Below are 18,024 nucleotides of genomic sequence, written 5' to 3' on the forward strand. Positions count from 1 at the left end.
CAAGAGGGGGACACACCCTACAAATGACAAAGGCACTATGGGGCAGCTAAAGTGCCTTACGAATTCCTCTGCAGCCAGTGTTGACTCTGGCATGGAACATGTCACCCTCCGTTCTGTTGAGTCCAGAAGAAATACCTCACTGGCCTGAGGGACCATGGTCACTGAAAGAAAAAACAACATCTCAGACCCACCAAGGGAAAAGCAAACCCTGCCCCCTCATCCCCGATCCCTCCAAGCCTCTTCTCTTTGACTACAATGACAAAGTCGATCTCTCTGTGGTAAAGACCACCATTAAAACAACTTATCCCTGTGTTGTCGCCAACTCTAAAAGACAAGTGAGTTGAGTTGCTTTGATCTGGTTGCCCTTTGTTCCACCAGACCACAATCAATGTTAACCACCAAAAATCCTAATACAGCTTTCCTTTTTGCCTAACAAGGAAGGAGATTGGGTGTACAAAGCTGTTTCATTAGGACCACCAAAGAATTTTTATTAGCAGTTCCATCACATTTAACTAGCTCTTTTAGGAACATAAAGAAAATCTATGTCAGAGGTTTGTCAGGCTTTGATGGATGTTTTCATTCTTGGAGTGTTATTACTGCTCTCCTTATGTGGCCAGGCTGCAATGGAGAGTTGGGACTTATTAGACGCCATACTCCATCTGCCGCCATGCCCTGCAGCTAGGATATTGCCGTTCGAGCCCAAAGCCAGGCTTCACAATTACACAGTTTGGCTGAACAGAAAGGACTGGCTGTTGTTTCAAAGAGTTTTTCTCTACCTCTTTGACTTAGAAAATCCTGAGCTTTTCACTTACTGCTGGTCTGTAATATCAAGAAGAATTCAGAAGAAATCAATTTGTCTGTCATTTGGCCGGCTCAATTACCAATGCCTCGTTCTGTGTCGAAGGCACTTGATTCGGTCATAATCGGTGATTGGAGTGGCTAGGAGATTAGGGCAGACAAGCACACCACATATTGGCCAAGGTTTTTGTGCTAAGATCCTATACAAAATCCTTTTAATCAAAGTCACTTCGTTGCGTTTTTGGGGGGAATATTAAAGCTATGTATTCTCCTTGAAAACATCAGAAAGGTATGTATTTTTACAAGGCTAGCATGTAACCCATAGTCTCTGTGGCAGTTATAGTTCCTAAAGATGGCTACACACACACACACACACACACACACACACACACACACACCATCCCTCAGGTTCCTCTTACACTGCAGTACTGACACTTCACAGGAAGAGTCCATGTTCCCTCCCCTTGAAACTTTGTGGGTCTTGTAACTGCACTGACCAATCAGAATTCAATGGAAGTGATGCTATGTGATTTCCAAGGACAGGTCATAAAAGGATATGTGGCTTCAGCTTCGTCCTCCCCCCTCCACCTGCCAACCCTGTCTTTCACCTTCTCTCTTTTCCGCTCACCTCCCCGCAATGCCCCAGCTCTTTCAACATGTGCTTTGGGAGCCCTGCATTAACATGAAGGAAGTGTCCATGTTGGAGAGATCACACAGAGAAACTAGAGGAGAGACACCTAAAAGTCCAGCTGTGCCAGCCCTCAGCTGTGTGAGTCTCCTTAGCTCAGGAACCAGATATAGAGTGACCCTACAAATGATTCCAGACTTTTATCCACCCAACTAACACCAAGGAGAACGGAGATGGGCTTTGCCCCATCAAACCCTGACCAGATTACTTACTTATGAGTCAAATAAAAGGCTGCTGGGGGGGGGGGGCATCTAATACTGCATTAGATAACCAGAACTACCTCATCAACTCCAGATAAACCACTGTTACCACGTTGGCATACAGTACTCTCAAATATTAATGGCCTTCTCACTTATTCCCAAGTAAAGAAAAAATCTGTTCAACCAAGCAGTTTTTGTTCCAGCTGACTGGTTTTAGAAGTTATCAGTTCAGAAGGTAGAACCAATTTCCTCCAATGAAGCAAGTTATCTTGGTGGGCCAGACCACAGAACCCCACTCAATATCAGTCTCCCTACAGAGTGGATGGCCCTACAGCAGGAACTCTACAGAACAGTCCTCCCACATGGGAAAAAGCTTTCTTCCTTCCTTTTAGTTTTGTTTTTTTAAGATTTTATTTATTTATTTATTTGACACAGAGAGAGAACACAAGTAGGCAGCGTGAGAGGGAGAAGCAGGCTCCTCACTGGGCAAGGAGCCCAATGCGGGACTCGATCCTAGGATCCTGGAATCATGACCTGAGCGGAAGGCAGATGCTTAACCGACTGAGCCGCCAGGCATCCCACCTTTTAGGTTTTTTTTAAGAATGAATTTAGCCTCAAGAATTTTTTCATGCCAGGAAGTCTCACTATCATTAACAGTTTGATCAATTTCATGCAGTAAAAGTTAAGGAATTCAATTCACAGGTCACCATGAATTGTAGTTGTTGAGGTAAGTTTCATGGGAAATTTAAGGCTTGTGTTCACTGAGTAGAAGTGATGAAAAATGGGTTGACAGAAAGGGATCATGGCAGCCCTCTCTGGTTTCTTTCCCTGCCCGGCATCATTGCCCCTCGAGTAACCACATCCAAATGTTCCTTCAGACCTTGTTACTCAAGATGTGGTGCCCAGACCAGCTGCATCAGCATCAACTGAGAGCTCATTAGAAATGCAGAGTCTCGGGTCCCACCCTGGAGCCTAGTGTATCTGAATCTACATTTATCAATATCCCCAGGTAATTGGTACGGACATTACAGTTGGAGAAGCATTGTCTACAGACATCCACCCTTCCTCCTTTCAGTCTGTGTGGCCTGTAGACCTGAGGATGCTTTGTGACCCTCGGTGTGGCCAGTCAGTAAGAGACACAGCTCAAGATTAGGCATGTGACTCAAGCTTAACACACGAGAGTCATATGGAAACTTCTGCTAACACAGTACAAAGAAAAGAAACTTTTCTTTGGGATTGCTAAACTCTTCAGATGAAAAACACAAATTGTGGTCACAGATGGGGTTTGGAGGTTGACATTTAAATACCAATCTTTCTCAACTCCTGTACACAAGCCTAATTAAGAGAGACTGACAGAGGAGTCAGAATGACAGAGAGAAACAATATCAGCTTTATGCTGGAGAGTGAAGCTTGACTTCAAGTCACAATTATACTCTCTAATGTAACCTCTGGGAACTTGGACATCGGCCTCTCCTGGGTAGATCCTGTCCTAGTAAGCTTACCACACACATGACCAATAATAGGAGCATCCTGAAGACCCTCATACCAAAAAAACAAAAGGTTGCTGAGTTGCACAGGCCCAGTTCCTTCTTCCAAATATCAGTGGATGTTGCTCCTTCTCCCCATGAAAAATGAGATGGGGGGTAGGAGTTCCCTGCCTCCATGAAGAAAAACTAGCTTGAGAGTAAAGGCCCCCTGAGAGAAGAGATGGAGAAATCCTTGACAAGATCATTTGAACAACTGCAACCAGTTAAGCCAGAAGTTATGTGACCCAATAAATTCCCTTTTGTGAAGGGATCCTAATGCAGACACGGCAACTCCAGTTGCACCAAAGGAGACGTTGCAAGGGACGTTTGAGGATTACAGAGAAGAGAGCTTCTCTCTTATTTTTGTTCCCTAACAGTTTAACAACTTCGGCCCTGAAGTCAGAAAATTACTGTAAAAACTCTAAAGGGAACTGATGACAATACTAATTACTAGTCACTAGTATAGTGATAGTGACTAAGACAAAGAGGAAAAGCCCAATATCTCCACAGATCTCATTAGGTATGGCTGGAGACAGGGTTGTGTGGTAAAGACCTAGTTGCTAAGCAGGAAGGTGGTTTTTAGAGAAAAGGTGTCAGGGTAAGCTCCACAGGCCTACTCCTCCCAAAGAGTGGTATTGCCATGCTCCTTCAATCCCCTAACCCTAATTCCAAGCTTTCCAGTGACTCCTCATCATGGAGTCCAAATGGAATGGCTGGAAGGCTTAATCTTTCTGAGCAACCAGTGTGTGCTGAAAACTCACACATACGTTTCTAAAGGTCTTACTTATAAAAACAGGCCAACATAGTATTAAAACATCACTCCCGGGGCGCCTGGGTGGCTCAGTCGTTAAGCATCTGCCTTCGGCTCAGGTCATGATCCCAGGGTCCTGGGATCGAGCCCCGCATCGGGCTCCCTGCTCGGCAGGAAGCCTGCTTCTCCCTCTCCCACTCCCCCTGCCTGTGTTCCCTCTCTCGCTGTGTCTCTCTCTGTCAAATAAATAAATAAAATCTTTAAAAAAAAAAAAATCACGCCCAATTTTAATTTTTTTCACATACACATCACATGGGAGAAATTACAGACTCTGAAGGGTGAGGTTGTTGCATACAAATAGTGACTGAGCCTCATCTCTGCACAGGCCTGGAGAAGGCAATGGAGAAGCAAGGTGCAAGAGGGAGACCTGTTCTCATGGAGGGAGAGGCTAGCCAGGGAGGCAGCACCATGGCAGGAAGGCTGAGTTGGGGAAGGCCAAGCAATGGGGAGGTGAAACATGTACCAAGACCAAAGGGAAACGTGAATGTAGCATGTTTAAGAAACTGAGAGAGAAGCAGACAACAAACGGGGAGAACGGACATGGAGAGAGAGGAGGCTGGACAGGACAGCCGGGATCAGGAAGGAAGCTTGGGGCCACAAGGCAGGCTTGGGGGCCAGGCTGTGTGGGGCTGGGCCGAGACCAGTGCCCACAGAGGGAAAACAGGAATCTGCTGCTTGTGGGCAGCCCCTCGCTAGTTCTAGTATAGCCACTGTTGGTCCCTGGGCCTTGAAGTGAGAGGAGAAGGAGAGACAGAGTGTGAGGGTGCGTGTGCTCTGAGGAAACCAGGAGCTAAAGGCCATGGGAGTGCGGACAGAAGGCTCATCTCCAACAGTGGGGAGGCCAGTGCCTGTGGACCTTCAACTCAAAGCATCCTTCCCAAAGAGTGACCAGAAGTTCTCCACACACTGGCCTCAACATAACAAATGGTCATCTCCTTTTACTATTCTGAGAGAAAGCAACAAATATCCAACCAACAGACAAATGGCCTTAATCCAAAGGTAAGGATGCCCTTACCTTTATATAAAGGAGATATGAAAAAGAAAATAATTTATAATGAACTATGTATTTTGATATATCACCACTTAAGTAGTACTACTGTAGATCAGCAATCAGCACACTTTTTCTGTGAAGGATCATTTAGTCAATATTTTAGGCTTTGTGGGCCACAGAGGGTCTCTGTTGCATATTCTTTTTTTTTTCTTTTTTTACAACCCCAATATTGGTGAGGCTTGTTAGCAATATAGAAAGAGACCACAGGACAGATTTGGCCCTCATTTGCTGATTCCTGCACTAAAGTAGATCTTAAAGCAGATGTGAGATGCCTGGACCTACTTATGATGAAGTGTGGACTTCATATGTCAAAACAAGACCTAAATAAGTACAGTCATGTATATGTGCATTGAACCACCCTGAATGCCACACCCAGTGTAGACACTACAGCCAGCGTGCTTCGGCAGGGGTCAAGGACCACCCACACTTTTGTCCTCATTGACAACATTCCAAAAATACTGAATAAATAGTTCACAGTCAAGTTCTGGATGAAACAAACTATAACCTTCTTTCTTTTGACTGCAGTTGCATTGCTGCATGATTCAGGGTATATTAAAATCGTGTAAAGGGGTGCCTGGGTGGCTCAGTCGGGTAAGCATCTGCCTTCAGCTCAGGTCATGATCCCAGGGTCCCGGGATCAAGTCCTGCATTGGGCTCCCTGGTCAGTGGGGAGTCTGCTTCTCCCTCTGCCTGCCGCTCCCCCTGCTTGTGCGCACGCTCTCTCTTTCTCTGACAAATAAATAAATAAAATCTTTTTTAAAAAAATTAAACCATGTAAAAAGTAGAGTGTACTTGTGTGGAAAATGGCATTAAGTTCCTACCTTCCATAAATGAAAACCAGTTTTCACTACAAGAATGACTGGTTAGGTCATGTGAACGGCACGTGGGATGTCGTGTGGAATGCAAGAAAAGTACCTAAAACCTGGGGCTGTCCGTGTGTGGCAGGAAATCTAGCTTCCTCAAGGAATGTCAACAAGGGCCAGCTTTGCCCCTCCACCCCGTTCCAACTATTATGACAACCATCAACACCGCCATCCCTTTCCAAACAGCACTCCCTAACAGCAGAGGTAGATCCAAAGGTGAAGCGGAACGTCATAAAATTTTGCATAAATATAATTTCAGCATTTCTCCAAGTCTTGAAGGTGGACCTATAAAGGAGGGTCCCTGTGGCTTCGGTAGGAGTGGCTTCCCAGGTGATGTGCCTCTGCCTTGCACAGGAGAGCTCCAGGCGTGAGAACCTCTACCCGCGACTGTAACTGTGTGAGGCTCCAGACAGACCCGGGACAGAACAATCACACCCGCCTGGCGCAGGGCCCTGTCATACTTGCTGAGTGAACCAATCCAGCCATCCAAACCAACTGCAGGTCCACCACCAGAATGGGCTACCCAACTGGGGGACCCAGTTCAGGATGAAAATGTGAGGCCCCTTATTTGGAAATTATTAAGAATTTCAAGATGGCAACAATAAAACATTACACCAAGCACAGGGCCCTTCAGAGCTCAGGGCCCGGGTGGTTGCACAGATCACACTCCCATGACACCGGTCCTGCCACAAATCAAGCCAAACAGCAATTGTAACAAATTTGTATTATTGATAAGTGTTTTCATGTCCATTATTTGGTCTGGTTTCGCAACCGTGCCTTCTCCTAATCAAAGGGAAGCTCTGAGGGTACGTGAGGTCGCATCCAGGCAGGAGGGAGGGGAGTTAGAACCAGGTCTCCCAACTGTTTGCCTACCTCTGGATATCATTCTGCAGCCATGAAGCCTTCGTCCCTTGTCCTGCTTGCCAGGCCCAGAACTAATGGAAGGGGACATAAATCAACACAGATAGCTTGGGGCCTCAACCCCACTAGAGATACTGTTAGCTTCACATAAACATGAATATTCACATCATTCACACACGTTGATGTGGTTCTTGTTTGTTTGTTGCCAAGCCCCTTTTCACTGGAATACCTGCATTTAATTTTAGGAAACCTCCAGTCACAAAATGGTACCAGTGATTTGCCATGAATTTTAAAATTCTGACCTGGCTGAAAAGGGAGACTTAGCTAATTCTTGCCCAAAGCCCTGTGGATATTGTTGTGGAAATGTGAGGCCAAGAAAATGGCTGACTAGCACAGAGGTACCAACCCTTGGTGATTTTTGGCTCCTGCAAATGACTTTGCCAAACCACACTCCTATTTTTGCTTTGAAAGACAGGGCAGAGCCACGTTTAGAATGCCCTACAAAGCAGGCAGGAGAAAACAGGAAGAAGGGAAGACTTTTGTGACCTGCCCTCCCCGAATGAAAAAGTGCTGAGTATGTCCTCTTAGGATTTGTGGAGCTTTCCAGACACTGAGCATTTAGACTTTGGACAGGTGGAAGGTAGGGACTCTGGGCATTTCTCTATCCCTGATGATCTAAGTCAACTTATTTAAGCTTCCCTGAATAGATTACAACCTCTACTCATCGGTGAATTACCATGTTTGCAAAAAACACTAACAGAAATCCAAAAGAAAACTTGCTATAATAGTTCCCCAAAGCAGCGAAGTTTTATTTAGAGTTTCTATACCTTAGACTACACTCACACACACACACTTTAAAAGACAGTAAGGAATAAAGTTTATTCTGGGATGAAAACAAGAGCAGAAAGCAAACAAGGCAAAACCGATTGAGAGAAGGCAGCGGGCAGGAGCGGGGAGGGACCTGGAAAGAGAGCTGTCAGCATAGGTCGGCATGAATTACAGCTTATGGAACAAAGAGAGGAAGAGAGAAGCACCAGAGATATTTCATCATAATCTACATAGACCACTGAGTTTATTTGGTAGTTAAGGAGGTAATGACTTTCTTTCAAACTCATTTTAAAAGTTCTTCTTTTAATGATGGCGATAAATGTTTTTTAGTGCTGGGACTATATTCACTAGAGTGGCCACATGGCCACATTCAACCCTTGCAAAGGATGCTTAATGAGGTGACGCTAGTTTCGCTAAAATATTCTGTGCTCTTTCAACAAGCTTGGAGTTAAGAGAACTCTCAAGGTAGGAAGAGAATATGGGGGAGAAAAGAGGTATTTTACCCTGTATGTGAGGCCCTCCGAAGTTCGTCTCAAGTATGTTGCCAACTCTTTCTTCCCCAGGAGGTACGAAGTGGCAGGGATATTTAACAGGGGCATAAAAACAAATTAACAGAAGTAATGTATGAAATAAGCTTTTGCTGGTATCCATTATAACATCACATTATGCTAAAAGGTTGAGTGATGTATTTTAACACTGAATAGCATGGAGTTTAGGGGCTGTGTGTGTTACAGAGTCTTGTCCATCCATCAACCCCCAAATTTAAAACCAACCATTAAGATAAAAAGGAATTTGCCTGCTGTCTCTCTAGTTTGAGGGGAGCAGGTTGCCTCCCTGGGACTGCAAAATCAGTTCAAGTTTTCTCTATTAACCAATTATCTTCTTAAGAAGTATCATTTTTTAAAAACTCCTTCTCATCAGATGCCTACACTACCAAGTCAAGCCGTATTCAAATTCATTATAATTGTGCATGAAGCGTGTCATGTTTTTGAGGCCCCACAGCTCCTATGAGCATTTAGAAATCTGAGTTTTCAAGAAAAATAAAAAAGATGTATCAAGTGAAGAAAATGCCTGAAAATTCTACTTAAAAATCCCTGACTGCAATTGCAGCTCATCACATGGATACATATACGTATTTTAGGTTTTTATTTACCGCAACTGAATCTTCATATTATAGTCATATAACACAATAAACACAAAGACAATGCATGGAGGTGAAAAACAAAGTCAAGTCTTGAAAATCAAACTGTATCCAAAATTTAACAAATACACCTAACATTGAAGAAGTGGAAGTATGGCAGGTTGATGAATAATTAAACAACTCAAATCAAACCAAGGGGGTTGGGGCGGAAAAAGGCTGTTTAAAAAAAAAAAAAAATACCACAGACTTAAAGGCATAAATCATGATTTATAACCCATCCCAACTTTGACCTCATAGAAAGCAAGAAAGATCAAAGGTGATGCTTCATTATGTATTTATTCCTCGACCAAACCATTATTCAACGGTCTTCATTTCGAAAGATATATACAGAATATGTACAAATTCTCATAGATAGAACCATTACTGGGAAGTTTTTATGTGCAGAATTTATCATGAAATCTGCAGCTAATAGCACAATATGCCTAATTTGTAATTTGCCTGTCTCGTTCCAGATTTATAACATCGCAGCTTTGCAGCCAAAAGACGCAAGCTGCAGTGCATCATGGGAAGATGGCTGACAGTTCAAATATAGTCACTGTAATTCTACAGAGACCTTGCTATTTAGTTCTCTAATGAGGATACCAGGAAACAGCCACCACTGCCACCACCATTAACACACACGCACACGCAAAACCCAGAAAATTCCACTTGGAAGGACTGCTGTGTTGTTCATTTCTAAAACAAGGTCAGGTATAAAAGATTTGAGGTGGGATTGTTTTTTTAATTGAGAATGTTTCCATTAAATTGTAGAATTCTCTTCTCTCTTGCCTTTGTTAGGAAAAGACTAAATAGCGTCAGGAGTTTGCCTCTAAACCCAGGATATAATAATCCACGAGTTAGTTAACCGAACACTGAAATTAGTACTGACCCCAAACACAGTTTTTAAAGACCTAGGAGATCTCTAGTTACTATAACTGGTGTCATAACCGTCCCAAATCTATTTAAATCCATGTTAATGTTTCTAGAAAGTGACATACCAAGGTGGTGTGCCTGTGTGTTTGGGGAGAAAAAGAAAGGGAAAGTCGCTCATAAACATAAGCTGTGTCTTGCAATGTGGGCAGGTCTGAAGAAGGTCCAGGATTCCTGGACTGGTACCAAAACTGCGTGGCAAAGACCCCACCAGTGTGGTGTGGCACGCCTGGGCTACCAGCGTATTTTCCTCCGTCCCTCAAAGCAGCTACAGCCTCGGCCATGAGGCCACATCCTCATCAGTTTACCTAGATGGGAAGATAATAGGATAGTAAAAGTTCCCTAATTGATGTTTATCAGATGATCTGTTGTGATGGTTCATTTCATGTGTGAACTTGACTGGCCACAGAGTGTCCAGACTAGACGTTATTTTTGGGTGTGTCTGCAAGGGTGTTTCCAGATGAGATTAGCATTTGAATTAGTCAACTCAATAAAATCCAGTGTGAGTGGGCATCATCCCATCTGTTAAGGGCCTGACAGAACAAAAGGCAAGGAAGAAGGTATTCACTCCTTTTTCTTCTGGCCTACTGGAGCTGAGACATCTATTATCTTCTCCTGCACCTGGACTGGGACCTACACTTCCGGCTCCCCAGTTCTCAGGCTTTGGGATTCATACTAGAATTACATCACTGACTTTCCTGAGTCTCCCGCTTAGAATATGTATCCTATTGGGTCTGTTTTTCTGGAGAACCCTGCCTAATACAAATGTTAATGAGTATTCCATGTTCCGAGATCAAATTAGGTGCATAAATTTTGAGTGAAACAAAGCCCAAAAGCTCTACAGGGCTTATTATTTTAGGGCTTTTCAGAGCCTTGAATACACTGTATACTGTGGGTTCCTAAAGGGAGATAATCCTACATAGCTTTTTCCAATCCAACCACAGGTTTTTTTGTTCATCTCTTTTTTGTTTCACAAGACCAGAGTTCTCAGTGAAACACCTCAGGGAGTGAGAAAATAAAGGAAAGTCTTTGGAACTGCAAGATCTGGAATACAGCCCCTAACACTATTTCCCACCATGTATGTTCTTGAGCAAGTGACTTGGTGCCTGAATCAACCCAGACATAAGATGGTCCTCTGGGGAGGGTGAATGGTGAACAAAAGTAGCTCCTCTGGAAAAAGGCTTCCTGACATCATGGTTGCCATTCTAGGCCTTGGGGGCAGACACACCTGAATTAAAACCCAGCTGTGCTCCATTTCCAGGAATGTGACCTTTGGCATTTACTTCAGCATCTTGGGCCACGGTTTTCTCATCTGTAAACTGACTTAAATGAGAAGATGCTCTTAAGTGAGTGTCAAAAAATAGTAGTTACTATCAGACCTTCACCAGAGAGGCTGGATTAGGAATGGTAACCAAGAACTATGATTCATTGAACATGTGGTGAATATTTGTCGCTCTGTGGCTGCCCAGCCTCCATATTCCCTTTCCAACAGTGACCCAATTCCCTCTAGGGAACCACTTCTTCTACACTGTGTGTGGTCTTAGCAGGGTGGTTACTGCAGAGACTCATATCCATCGCAAGTTGAAGTATAGGGCTCCTTCTTCCCCATTCCCATATCCTCTAATATAGGCAGAGGGAGCCACGTGACTTACACTTAGCCAATGGCATTTTCTCTGCCAGGACTCAAAATCTTGGACCTCATGAGGATGGAAGGTCAGGTTAGAAGTCAGCCATGGTGGGGGCAATAAGAACATTTTTATGACCATGAAGGTGCCTGGCTTCCTACCTAATCCCAACCCTGAGGCTCCAGCATTCAGTCAATTTACTGAGCCCCCCAAATCCATCCAATCAATTAACCTTATATGTATGAAACCAGTATTCTTTTCCAGTGATGTTCAGGTCAGCAGAGATACAAGTCTAGAACAATTTAGGTCTGGTCCTTAACAGAATCCCAGAAGGAAGACGGGAAGGACAAGAACATTAGTAAGTGAATAATAAACCAAACGTCTGCCTCATATATAGTTTTCATTGGGCCACTTCTAAAAACAGAAATATTCAGAATGTATCCTTCATAAGCCTATCAGAAAAAATGGAAACTTCTCTGTCACAAAAGCAGAGGCAACTTAAATCAGGCAATTGGTTACCTAAGGCAGGAAAGAGCTGAGAAGCCAATGTAGGACAGAGAGGCAGCCCCAGAGAGCTGCAACAGCAGGAAACTATTACCACCCTGAATAAACAGAGACAAAAAGTGGCCTTGTCCCAGCCCAGGGGTTGGGGCCACCACCAAATCTAGAATCACTGCATGCCTGAGGCCACAGAGGAACCACAGCAACTGAGGGAGACATGATTCAAGACAAAAAGGTAGGGATAGGAGGAAGAATTACCTGGTTTGTCCCTCCCTCTGCCCTTTGACCTCCCATCCACAAATCCCATTGGCCCAATCCAGCCAGGTGATTCAGAAACTTGAGAAGTTTCTGAATGAAGCAGCCCACAGGGGCCAACCCTCCTGCCCCAGGGTGGATCCCAGACAATAGACCCAGGACTGGCAAACAAACCTTCATACATAATGTTATGCCTAACAGGCTTTGGTTTCCATGATTCATGTCTCCTTGGCCTCCTGGCCTAAACATGTTTCATCTTTCATATGAGACAAAATGCTTTCAGACCCCTACCTCCAGCAACCCAAGGCCCATTTGTTTCCCCCAAAAAACCTGCAAAAACATTTTCTTTACCTCTCATCCAGATGTTCTATGGACTTATTAACAGAGACTCCCAATGTTGCTCATTTCAATAAGTATTTTACCTCACAATGAAAACCAAATGGAATATGCTTGCTGTATTTATCATTTCTATAGTAAAAATAAAATCTCTAAGAAGTGAGCACTAGCAAGATAAGAATGAATGCATAGATCTTTCTGGCCTCACTGGGAGAGGGATATGTTTTAGAGAGGATGTATTGAATGGAATTAGGATTCCCTCTAACAAATTTAATACTAGTTTTTTTTTTCTCCAGGGGAATTTCTGATGAGATTGTCCAGCAAGGGGACCATCTCCTAATGTGATTACCTGATCAAGATTACAGTGTGCTGTTAATGCACTGGGGAAGAAATGCAACTGGGGAAGGGAATGCAGCTGGGGAAGGGAATAAACACAGCTAGTAAGAACAACTTGCTGGCATAGCCTAGAGAGCTAGGTTGGCACTACTTCTGCCTCCGGTAGAAAGAGGGAGGATTGGTATGCTGGAGCACCCCCTAAAGAACTCAAGTTAGAAAGAGATCCAAAGGAGAGGGGGGAAAGATGGCAGAGGAGTAGGGGACCCTATTTCAACTGATCCCCGGAATTGAGCTGGATACCTACCAGACCACTCTGAGCACCCACGAAACCAGCCTGAGATGTAAGAAGATCTGGATCTCTACAAACAGAATATCACAGGCGGTTGGTTTTGAGGTACGAAGCAGAGAGCCGTGATTCTGCAGGCAGATATCGGAGGATAAATGGCAGTGGGAGGGAGCCTGGATGTGGGGATCCTACACCGCCGGTGAGTGACAGCCTCGCATGCTGGGGACGGGGCACAGACTCACAGACCGGTAGCATCAGGAAAGGACTTTAGGGCAGCCCCCGGGGTGGAAAACCAGACCGGTGGGGTCGTGCGCACGTGAACCGCAGCCCCCCAGACAGAAACCGAAGCGATGGTCACGTGCACGTGAACTGCAGCCTCCGAGATGGAAACCCAGTGCGCTGGAGTCCCGCCAGTGAACTGCAACCCCCCAGGGTGGAAACCCCGAGCAGCGAAGTCACGCGCACACGAACTGTAGTCCCCGGGACAGAACCCCAAGTGGCGGGGTCTCGAGCGAATTGGGAGCAGCTGGTGGTTTTAGAAGCACAAAGGGCAGAGACGTGCCCGGACCTGGAGGCAGGACTGGGAGCGCTACGGAGGGGCGCACAACCCAGGATGCTGCAGTTTATAGCAGCACCGACAGAAATGGAGACAGTGTGGCCTGGAGAGCTCACTGAAGAACAGACTGAGGTCTCTCTGCTCTGAGGCAGAGGGTTAGAAACGGTCTCTTCTGCTCTGACTCACAGAAGAGACATGGAAAGCCGCCAGGGAAAGGTGCCAGAGAACGAAAGCCCCCAAAACTGATTCCCACTGAGCCCATCCCCCACCACAGGGGTGCAGGGCAACTCCGCCCAAACAGGGTTGCGTGAGTAACAGCACGGCAGGCCCCTCCCGCAGAAGACAGGCTGGGAAAACAAGAGGCCAGCAACCTGAAGGTCCCAAGAAAACAGGTGCATCTTGCTTGGGTTCTGGTCAATAATTTGGACTCTACACATTCCCTCAAACACCCATCAACAGAATGACTAGGAGGAGGAGCCCCCAAAACAGAAAAGACTCAGAGATTATGACTTACGCTGCAGATTTACAAATGGATGCAGATATAACCAAGATGTTGGAGATGGAATTCAGGCTAGCAATTGTGAAGACAATGGCTAGAATGGAGAAATCAAGTAATGGCAACATAGAGTCTCTAAGGGCAGAAATAAAAGGGGAATTGGCAGAACTTAAAAATGCTATCAGTGAGATCCAATCCAATCTAGATAATCTAACAGCTAGGGTAACTGAGACAGAAGAGAGAATAAGCGATCTGGAAGACAGTATAATAGATAAAAAGGGAAAAAAGGAGGCCAGGGAAAAACAACTCAGAATCCATGAAAATAGAATCAGAGAAATAAGTGACACCATGAGGCATTCCAATGTCAGAATAATTGGAATCCTGGAGGGAGTGGAGAGAGAGAGAGGGCTAGAAGATGTATTTGAGCAAATCGTAGCTGAGAACTTCCCTAATCTGGGGAATGAAACAAACATTCGAGTCCTAGAGGCAGAGAGGACCCCTCCTAAGATCAAGGAAAACAGGCCAACACCCCAGAATGTAATAGTAAAACTTGCAAATCTTAGAACCAAGGAAACCATCTTAAGGGCAGTTAGGGGGAAGAGATTCCTTACGTACAGGGGGAGGAACATCAGAATAACGTCAGACCTATCCACAGAGACCTGGCAAGCCAGAAAGGCCTGGCAAGACATATTCAGGGTACTAAATGAGAAGAACATGCAGCCAAGAATACTTTATCCGGCAAGGCTTTCATTTAGAATGGACGGAGAGATGCAGAGCTTCCACGACCAGCAGAAGTTGAAAGAATATGTGACCACTAAGCTGGCCCTGCAAGAAATATTAAGGGGGATTCTATAAAAGGAGAAAGACCCCAAGAGTGATCTACAACAGAAATTTACAGGGACGATCTATAAAAACAACATCTTCACAGGCAACATGATGACAATTTATTCATATCTTTCAATAATCACTCTCAACGTGAATGGCCTAAACGCTCCCATAAAACGGCACAGGGTTGCAGATTGGATAGAAAGATAGGACCCATCCATATGCTGTCTACAAGAGACTCATTTTGAACCTAAAGATACATCCAGACTGAAAGTAAAGGGATGGAGATCTATCTTCCATGCCAGCGGACCTCAAAAGAAAGCTGGGGTAGCAATTCTTATACCAGACAAATTAGATTTTAAACTAAAGTCTATAATAAGAGACACAGAAGGACACTATATCATTCTTAAAGGGTCTATCCAACAAGAAGATCTAACAATTGTAAATATCTATGCCCCCAACATGGGAGCAGCCATCTACATAAGCCAACTGTTAACCAAAATAAAGAGTCATATTGATAACAATACGTTAATTGTAGGAGACCTCAATACTCCACTCTCAGCAATGGACAGATCATCTAAGCAGAAAATCAACAAGGAAACAAAAGCTTTGAATGATACATTGGACCAGATGGACCTCATAGATATTTACAGAACATTCCACCCTAAAACAACAGAATACTCATTCTTCTCGAGCACACATGGAACTTTCTCCACAATAGACCATATACTGGGTCACAAATCAGGTCTCAACCGATACCAAAAGATTGAGATTATTCCCTGCATATTCTCAGACCACAATGCTCTAAAACTGGAACTCAATCACAAGAAAAAATCTGGCAGAAATTCAAACACTTGGAAGCTAAAGACGACTCTGCTCAAGAATGTTTGGGTCAACCAAGAAATCAAAGAAGAACTCAAACAATTCATGGAAATCAATGAGAACGAAAACACATTGGTCCAAAACCCATGGAATACTGCAAAGGCGGTCCTAAGGGGGAAATACATAGCCATCCAAGCCTCACTCAAAAAAATAGAAAAATCCTGAATTCACCAACTAACTCTACACCTTAAAGAACTAGAGAAAAAGCAATGAACGACGCCTAAGCCACGCATTAGAAGAGGAATAATTAAAATTAGAGCAGAAATCAATGAATTAGAAACCAGAAACACAGTAGATCAGATCAATGAAACTAGAAGTTGGTTCTTTGAAAGAATTAATAAGATTGATAAACCACTGGCCAGACTTATCCAAAAGAAGAGAGAAAGGACCCAAATTAATAAAATTATGAATGAAAGGGGAGAGATCATGACCAACACCAAGGAAATAGAAACAATTATTAGAAATTATTATCAACAACTATATGCCAATAAACTGAGCAATCTGGATGAAATGGAGGCCTTCCTGGAAACCTATAAGCTGCCAAGACTGAAACAGGAAGAAATTGACAACCTGAATAGGCCAATAACCAGTAACGAGATTGAAGCAGTGATCAAAAACCTCCCAAAAAACAAGAGTCCAGGGCCTGATGGATTCCCTGGGGAATTCTACCAAACATTCAAAGAAGAAATAATACCTATTCCACTGAAGCTGTTTCAAAAAATAGAAACAGAAGGAAAACTTCCAAACTCATTCTATGAGGCCAGCATTACCTTAATCCCCAAACCAGGCAAAGACCCCATCAGAAAGGAGAATTTCAGACCCATATCTCTGATGAATATGGATTCCAAAATCCTGAACAAAATCCTAGCTAATAGGATCCAACAATACATTAAAAGGATCATCCACCACAACCAAGTGGGATTTATCCCCAGGATGAAAGGGTGGTTCAACATTTGCAAATCAATCAATGTGATAGAACACATTAATAAGAGGAGGGAGAAGAACCATATGGTCCTCTCAATTGATGCAGAAAAAGCATTTGACAAAATACAACATCCTTTCCTGATTAAAACTCTCCAGAGTATAGGGATAGAGGGAACATTCCTCAAGCTCATAAAATCCATCTATGAAAAACCCACAGCGAATATCAATCATCCTCAATGGGGAAAAGCTGAGAGCCTTTCCCTTAAGATCAGGAACACGTCAAGGGTGCCCACTCTCACCACTATTGTTCAACATAGTACTAGAAGTCCTAGCAACAGCAATCAGACAACAAAAAGAAATAAAAGGTATTCAAATTGGCAAAGAAGAAGTCAAACTCTCTTTTTTTGCAGACGACATGATACTTTATGTGGAAAACCCAAAAGACTCCATCCCCAAATTACTAGAACTCATCCAGCAATTCAGTAATGTGGCAGGATACAAAATCAATGCACAAAAATCAGTTGCTTTCTTATACACTAACAACACAACTGTTGAAAGAGAAATTAAAGAAACGATTCCATTTACAATAGCACCAAAAACCATAAGATACCTTGGAATAAACCTAACCAAAGAGGTAAAGGATCTATACTCTAGGAACTACAAAACACTCATAAAGAAATTGAAGAAGATACAAAAAGATGGAAAAATATTCCATGCTCATGGATCGGAAGAATAAACATTGTTAAAATGTCTATGCTACCCAAAGCAATCTATACCTTCAATGCCATCCCGATCAAAATTCCAATGACATTTTTCAAAGTGCTGGAACAAACAATCCTAAAATTTGTATGGAATCACAAAAGACCCCGAATCGCCAAGGAGATGTTGAAAAAGAAAAACAAAGCTGGGGGCATCACGTTGCCTGATTTCAAGCTATATTACAAAGCAGTGATCACCAAGACAGCATGGTACTGGCACAAAAACAGACACACAGACCAATGGAACAGAATAGAGAACCCAGATATGGACCCTCAACTCTACAGTCAAATAATCTTCGACAAAGCAGGAAAAAACATGCAATGGAAAAAAGACAGTCTCTTCAATGAATGGTGCTGGGAAAATTGGACAGCCACATGCAGAAGAATGAAACTTGACCATTCTCTAACACCATTCACAAAGATAAACTCAAAGTGGATGAAAGACCTCAATGTGAGACAGGAATCCATCAAAATCCTAGAGGAGAACATAGGCAGTGACCTCTTTGAC

This window comes from Mirounga leonina, unplaced genomic scaffold, assembly GCF_011800145.1.
Source record: "Mirounga leonina isolate KUSES-001 unplaced genomic scaffold, KU_Mleo_1.0 Mir_94, whole genome shotgun sequence".
NCBI lineage: Eukaryota > Metazoa > Chordata > Mammalia > Carnivora > Phocidae > Mirounga > Mirounga leonina.